The following is an 8032-nucleotide window of genomic DNA, read 5'->3' on the forward strand; positions in this document are numbered from 1 at the left end:
GTGAACGAACGAACGATATACAGACAGTCTAGCAAGGCACAAGGCTAAACACAGAACAATCTCCCACAAACACACCCAACTAATATAGGACTTCCAATCAAAGTCAACACCACACAGCTGCCTTCAATTGGAAGTCCACCCCAATTAACTCTACATAGAAACACACTTACTAGACTACACATACAAATACATAAACATAGACCATAAACCAAAAACCCGGAAATACTAAATCAAACACCCTTTTACCAAAACACCACCCCGGACCACATAAAACAAATACCCTCTGCCACGTCCTGACCAAACTACAATAACAATTAACCCTTATACTGGCCAGGACGTGACATTTATAGGGAAGGGTTATTTACAGGGAAGGGTTATTTATAGGGAAGGGTTATTTACAGGGAAGAGTTATTTACAGGGAAGGGTTATTTACAGGGAAGGGTTATTTACAGGGAAGGGCTATTTACAGGGAAGGGCTATTTAAAGGGAAGGGCTATTTACAGGGAAGGGATATTTACAGGGAAGGGTTATTTACAGGGAAGGGTTATTTGCAGGGAAGGGCTATTTGCATTTTTGCATGCAATAAAGCTGGGAAGTGCCACACTGATATGATAGTGGCTCCTCACGGTGATCATTGAGCATTTTTCTTGAGGTGAAAGCAGAGGACACACACACACAGGCACAGAACTTGAGCTGTGGCCAACAGGAAGAGGGTCTACACGGAACAGAGGTTAGAGAGCACAGAGGAACATGTGGCAGGTGTCATGCAGCAGGAGGAAGGAGCAGGACATTGGACAACAGGGAAAACAGCTGAGAACAGTACAGGATCTATTTTTTGGCTCATCATACAGGCCCCATTTTTGTCCTTTTTGATGATCCTTTCCTAATTAACGGATGTTTTCTCCAAGACATTTCCCTACATGTCAAACAAACACCAAATCACAGCTATATAGAACCATATAGATTCTTTCAGAGAGATATCAAAATGAAACACAACCTAAAGTTAGTACCCAGTGGTAGAGGAGGAGTACCTAAAGTTAGTACCCAGTGGTAGAGGAGGAGGAGTACCTAAAGTTAGTACCCTGTGGTAGAGGAGGAGGAGTACCTAAAGTTAGTACCCAGTGGTAGAGGAGGAGGAGTACCTAAAGTTAGTACCCAGTGGTAGAGGAGGAGGAGTACCTAAAGTTAGTACCCAGTGGTAGAGGAGGAGGAGTACCTAAAGTTAGTACCCAGTGGTAGAGGAGGAGGAGTACCTAACGTTAGTACCCTGTGGTAGAGGAGGAGGAGTACCTAAAGTTAGTACCCAGTGGTAGAGGAGGAGGAGTACCTAAAGTTAGTACCCAGTGGTAGAGGAGGAGGAGTACCTAAAGTTAGTACCCAGTGGTAGAGGAGGAGGAGTACCTAAAGTTAGTACCCAGTGGTAGAGGAGGAGGAGTACCTAAAGTTAGTACCCAGTGGTAGAGGAGGAGGAGTACCTAACGTTAGTACCCTGTGGTAGAGGAGGAGGAGTACCTAAAGTTAGTACCCAGTGGTAGAGGAGGAGGAGTACCTAAAGTTAGTACCCAGTGGTAGAGGAGGAGGAGTACCTAAAGTTAGTACCCAGTGGTAGAGGAGGAGGAGAACCTAAAGTTAGTACCCAGTGGTAGAGGAGGAGGAGTACCTAAAGTTAGTACCCAGTGGTAGAGGAGGAGTACCTAAAGTTAGTACCCAGTGGTAGGGGAGGAGGAGTACCTAATGTTAGTACCCTGTGGTAGAGGAGGAGGAGTACCTAAAGTTAGTACCCAGTGGTAGAGGAGGAGGAGTACCTAAAGTTAGTACCCAGTGGTAGAGGAGGAGGAGTACCTAAAGTTAGTACCCAGTGGTAGAGGAGGAGGAGAACCTAAAGTTAGTACCCAGTGGTAGAGGAGGAGGAGTACCTAAAGTTAGTACCCAGTGGTAGAGGAGGAGTACCTAAAGTTAGTACCCAGTGGTAGAGGAGGAGGAGTACCTAAAGTTAGTACCCAGTGGTAGAGGAGGAGTACCTAAAGTTAGTACCCAGTGGTAGAGGAGGAGTACCTAACGTTAATACCCAGTTGTAGAGGAGGAGGAGTACCTAACGTTAGTACCCAGTGGTAGAGGAGGAGTACCTAAAGTTAGTACCCAGTGGTAGAGGAGGAGGAGTACCTAAAGTTAGTACCCAGTGGTAGAGGAGGAGGAGTACCTAAAGTTAGTACCCAGTGGTAGAGGAGGAGTACCTAACGTTAGTACCCAGTGGTAGAGGAGGAGTATGGACTATGGATGCTCAATCCAGTCACTCAGCCATTGATTGAGCCCCAGTGAAGGACCTAATCCTTCTCTCAGGTCGGCTTCTTTTATTCCTCATCCAGTCCAGCTCATTCTAATCCATATACATTATTTGCATCCCAAATGGCGCCCTGGTCCCTATATAGTAAACTACTTTTGACCAGGACCCATAGAGCTCTGATCAATAGTAGTGCACTATATAGAGAATAAGGCACCATTTGGGACAGAACAGTTGAAGCCCAGCATTGCTTGGCCTAATTAGCTCCACAGCTCCATTAGTCTACATTGTGGTCAATCCATTCATCACTTTGCATGTTAGTTAAAAGCCCATTCCTCTGACGCTGTCACTGGTCACACACAAACACACACACACACACGTACAAACCTATTACTGTTTTTTGAAAGTGGAGGATCATGGGAAACTAATTAACGAGGGGACGATATATCACAGAAAGATCAGCCAAGTTGATGAGTGTGTGGGGTAATGTACAGTACAGTGTTGTTAGAGGTGCTGAATATACACTACACAAGGTGGGTTTAGTATGGTCAGGTCTTCTATCATTAAGGTTGGGTTAGTATGGTCAGGTCTTCTGTCATTAAGGTTGGGTTAGTATGGTCAGGTCTTCTATCATTAAGGTGGGTTTAGTATGGTCAGGTCTTCTGTCATTAAGGTGGGTTTAGTATGGTCAGGTCTTCTATCATTAAGGTGGGTTTAGTATGGTCAGGTCTTCTATCATTAAGGTGGGTTTAGTATGGTCAGGTCTTCTATCATTAAGGTGGGTTTAGTATGGTCAGGTCTTCTATCATTAAGGTTGGGTTAGTATGGTCAGGTCTTCTATCATTAAGGTGGGTTTAGTATGGTCAGGTCTTCTATCATTAAGGTGGGTTTAGTATGGTCAGGTCTTCTATCATTAAGGTTGGGTTAGTATGGTCAGGTCTTCTATCATTAAGGTGGGTTTAGTATGGTCAGGTCTTCTATCTTCAAAGTTGGGTTAGTATGGTCAGGTCTTCTATCATTAAGGTGGGTTTAGTATGGTCAGGTCTTCTATCATTAAGGTGGGTTTAGTATGGTCAGGTCTTCTATCATTAAGGTTGGGTTAGTATGGTCAGGTCTTCTATCATTAAGGTGGGTTTAGTATGGTCAGGTCTTCTATCATTAAGGTTGGGTTAGTATGGTCAGGTCTTCTATCATTAAGGTGGGTTTAGTATGGTCAGGTCTTCTATCTTCAAAGTTGGGTTAGTATGGTCAGGTCTTACATATTTTCGTGGATGCTCATTTCATATTTATTACAGACAGACAGACAGCCAGACAGACAGACAGACAGACAGACCCCCCACAGACAGACCCACAGACAGAAAGACCCACAGACAGACCCACAGATAGACAAACAGACTGACAGAGTGAGAGAGAGAGAGAGAGAGAGAGAGAGAGAAAGAAAGAGAGGGCAAGAGAGAGAGAGAGAGAGAGAGAGAGAGAGAGAGAGAGAGAGAGAGAGAGAGAGAGAGAGAGAGAGAGAGAGAGATGAAGGGGGAGGGAGGGAGCGAGGAGGGAGGGAGGAGGGAGAGAGGAGGAGAGAGAGGAGGGAGGAGGGAGGAGGGAGAGAGGAGGGAGGAGAGAGAGGAGGGAGGAGCGAGAGAGGAGGGAGGAGGGAGAGAGGAGGGAGGAAGGAGGGAGGAGGGAGAGGAAGGAGGAGGGTGGAAGGAGAGGAAGGAGGAGGGAGAGGAGGGAGAGAGGAGTGAGGAGGGAGAGAAGGGAGGAGAGAGAGGAGGGAGGAGAGAGAGGAGGGAGAGGAGCGAGGAGGGAGAGAGGAGCGAGGAGGGAGGAGAGGGAGGAGGGAGGAGGAGGTAGACTGGTAATGATCCCTACATCCCAGAGACTTGGCTCACCCACTGGCATACTGGCTTTCATGGTCCACTACCTCCAAACTTGCTGAGGTCTGAAACTCTCATTACTCCTCAAAACACGCAGGCAACCAAGACCTCCTGAACACAGTCAAACAAATTCATTTTATAACAAAATGAATTACGTTTTCCATGTATGATGCATTGTTCACTTAGACATTGCATATTGCATACTTTCAGAGGAAAAAACTGTTGTTGTACAGTGCTACCTGTTTATCACTCATATACAGTAGGTAATACTGAACATTGTGTTAGAGGATACAGTAGATATTACTGAACATTGTGTTAGAGGATACAGTAGGTATTAATGAACATTGTGTTAGAGGATACAGTAGGTAATACTGAACATTGTGTTAGAGGATACAGTAGGTATTACTGAACATTGTGTTAGAGGATACAGTAGATAATACTGAACATTGTGTTAGAGGATACAGTAGGTATTACTGAACATTGTGTTAGAGGATACAGTAGATAATACTGAACATTGTGTTAGAGGATACAGTAGGTAATACTGAACATTGTGTCAGAGGATACAATAGGTATTACTGAACATTGTGTCAGAGGATACAGTAGGTAATACTGAACATTGTGTCAGAGGATACAGTAGGTATTACTGAACATTGTGTTAGAGGATACAGTAGGTAATACTGAACATTGTGTTAGAGGATAGAGCAGGTAATACTGAACATTGTGTTAGAGTATACAGTAGGTAATACTAAACACTGTGTTAGAGGATACAGTAGGTAATAATAAACATTGTGTTAGAGGATACAGTAGGTAATACTGAACATTGTGTCAAAGGATACAGTAGGTATTACTGAACATTGTGTCAGAGGATACAGTAGGTATTACTGAACATTGTGTTAGAGGATACAGTAGGTAATACTGAACATTGTGTTAGAGGATAGAGCAGGTAATACTGAACATTGTGTTAGAGTATACAGTAGGTAATACTAAACACTGTGTTAGAGGATACAGTAGGTAATACTGAACATTGTGTCAAAGGATACAGTAGGTATTACTGAACATTGTGTTAGAGGATACAGTAGGTATTACTGAACATTGTGTTAGAGGATACAGTAGGTAATACTGAACATTGTGTTAGAGGATACAGTAGGTATTACTGAACATTGTGTCAGAGGATACAGTAGGTAATACTGAACATTGTGTCAGAGGATACATTAGGTATTACTGAACATTGTGTCAGAGGATACAGTAGGTATTACTGAACATTGTGTCAGAGGATACAGTAGGTATTACTGAACATTGTGTCAGAGGATACAGTAGGTATTACTGAACATTGTGTCAGAGGATACAGTAGGTATTACTGAACATTGTGTTAGAGGATACAGTACGTATTACTGAACATTGTGTTAGATGATACAGTAGGTATTACTGAACATTGTGTCAGGAGGCTGATACAGTAGATATTACTGAACATTGTGTTAGAGGATACAGTAGGTATTACTGAACATTGTGTCAGAGGATACAGTAGGTATTACTGAACATTGTGTCAAAGGATACAGTAGGTATTACTGAACATTGTGTCAGAGGATACAGTAGGTTTTACTGAACATTGTGTCAAAGGATACAGTAGGTATTACTGAACATTGTGTCAGAGGATACAGTAGGTATTACTGAACATTGTGTCAGAGGATACAGTAGGTTTTACTGAACTTTGTGTCAAAGGATACAGTAGGTATTACTGAACATTGCGTCAGAAATTACAGTCGGTAATAATGAAAATTGTGTCAGAGGATACAGTAGGTAATACTGAACACTGTGTTAGAGGATACAGTAGGTAATACTGAACATTGTGTCAGAGGATACAGTAGGTATTACTGAACATTGTGTCAGAGGGCTGATACAGAAGGAATTACTAAACATTGTGTCAGAGGATACAGTAGGTAATACTGAACATTGTGTCAGAGGATACAGTAGGTCATACTGAACATTGTGTTAGAGGATACAGTTGGTATTACTGAACATTTTGTCAGAGGATACAGTAGGTATTACTGAACATTGTGTCAGAGGGCTGATACAGTAGGTATTACTGAACATTGTGTTAGAGGATACAGTTGGTTTTACTGAACATTGTGTCAAAGGATACAGTACGTATTACTGAACATTGTGTCAGAGGGCTGATACAGTAGGTATTACCACCACCTCAGCCTGGTTACACCACCACCATCACCTCAGCCTGGTTACAACACCACTATCCCCACCACCTCAGCCTGGTTACACCCCCACTATCCCCACCACCACCACCTCAGCCTGGTTACACCGCCACTATCCCCATCACCACCACCTCAGCCTGGTTACACCACCACTATCCACAGCACTACCTCAGCCTGGTTACACCACCACTACCCCCATCACCACCTCAGCCTGGTTACACCCCCACTATCCCCATCACTACCTCAGCCTGGTTACAACACCACTATCCTCACCACCACCTCAGCCTGGTTACACCACCACTATCCCCATCACCACCACCTCAGCCTGGTTACACCACCACTATCCCCACCACCACCTCAGCCTGGTTACACCACCACTATCCCCATCACTACCTCAGCCTGGTTACACCACCACTATCCCCATCACCACCTCAGCCTGGTTACAACACCACTATCCCCACCACCACCTCAGCCTGGTTACACCACCACTATCCCCATCACCACTATCCCCCAACACCACCTCAGCCTGGTTATACCACCACTATCCCCACCACCACTATCCCCACCATCACCAGGTCAGCCTGGTTACACCACCACTATCCCCATCACCACTATCCCCATCACCACCTCAGCCTGGTTACACCACCACTATCCCCATCACTACCTCAGCCTGGTTACACCACCACTATCCCCATCTCCACCTCAGCCTGGTTACACCACCACTATCCCCCTAACACCCCCTCAGCCTGGTTACACCACCACTATCCCCATCACCACCCCCTCAGCCTGGTTACACCACCACAATCCCCACCACCCCCTCAGCCTGGTTACACCACCACTATCCCCCACCACCCCCTCAGCCTGGTTACACCACCACTATCCCCATCACCACCCCCTCAGCCTGGTTACACCACCACTATCCCCATCACCCCCCCCCCCTCAGCCTGGTTACACCACCACAATCCCCACCACCCCCTCAGCCTGGTTACACCACCACTATCCCCACCACCACCTCAGCCTGGTTACACCACCACTATCCCCACCACCACTATCCCCTAACACCACCTCAGCCTGGTTACACCCCCACTATCCCCACCACCACCTCAGCATGGTTACACCACCACTATCCCCACCACCACTATCCCCTAACACCACCTCAGCCTGGTTACACCACCACTATCCCCACCACCACCTCAGCCTGGTTACACCACCACTATCCCCATCACTACCTCAGCCTGGTTACACCACCACTATCCCCATCTCCACCTCAGCCTGGTTACACCACCACTATCCCCCTAACACCCCCTCAGCCTGGTTACACCACCACTATCCCCATCACCACCCCCTCAGCCTGGTTACACCACCACAATCCCCACCACCCCCTCAGCCTGGTTACACCACCACTATCCCCCACCACCCCCTCAGCCTGGTTACACCACCACTATCCCCATCACCACCCCCTCAGCCTGGTTACACCACCACTATCCCCATCACCCCCCCCCCCCCCCTCAGCCTGGTTACACCACCACAATCCCCACCACCCCCTCAGCCTGGTTACACCACCACTATCCCCACCACCACCTCAGCCTGGTTACACCACCACTATCCCCACCACCACTATCCCCTAACACCACCTCAGCCTGGTTACACCCCCACTATCCCCACCACCA

The sequence above is a fragment of the Salmo salar genome, chromosome 18 (assembly GCF_965601325.2).
Source record: "Salmo salar chromosome 18, fSalSal1, whole genome shotgun sequence".
Lineage (NCBI taxonomy): Eukaryota > Metazoa > Chordata > Actinopteri > Salmoniformes > Salmonidae > Salmo > Salmo salar.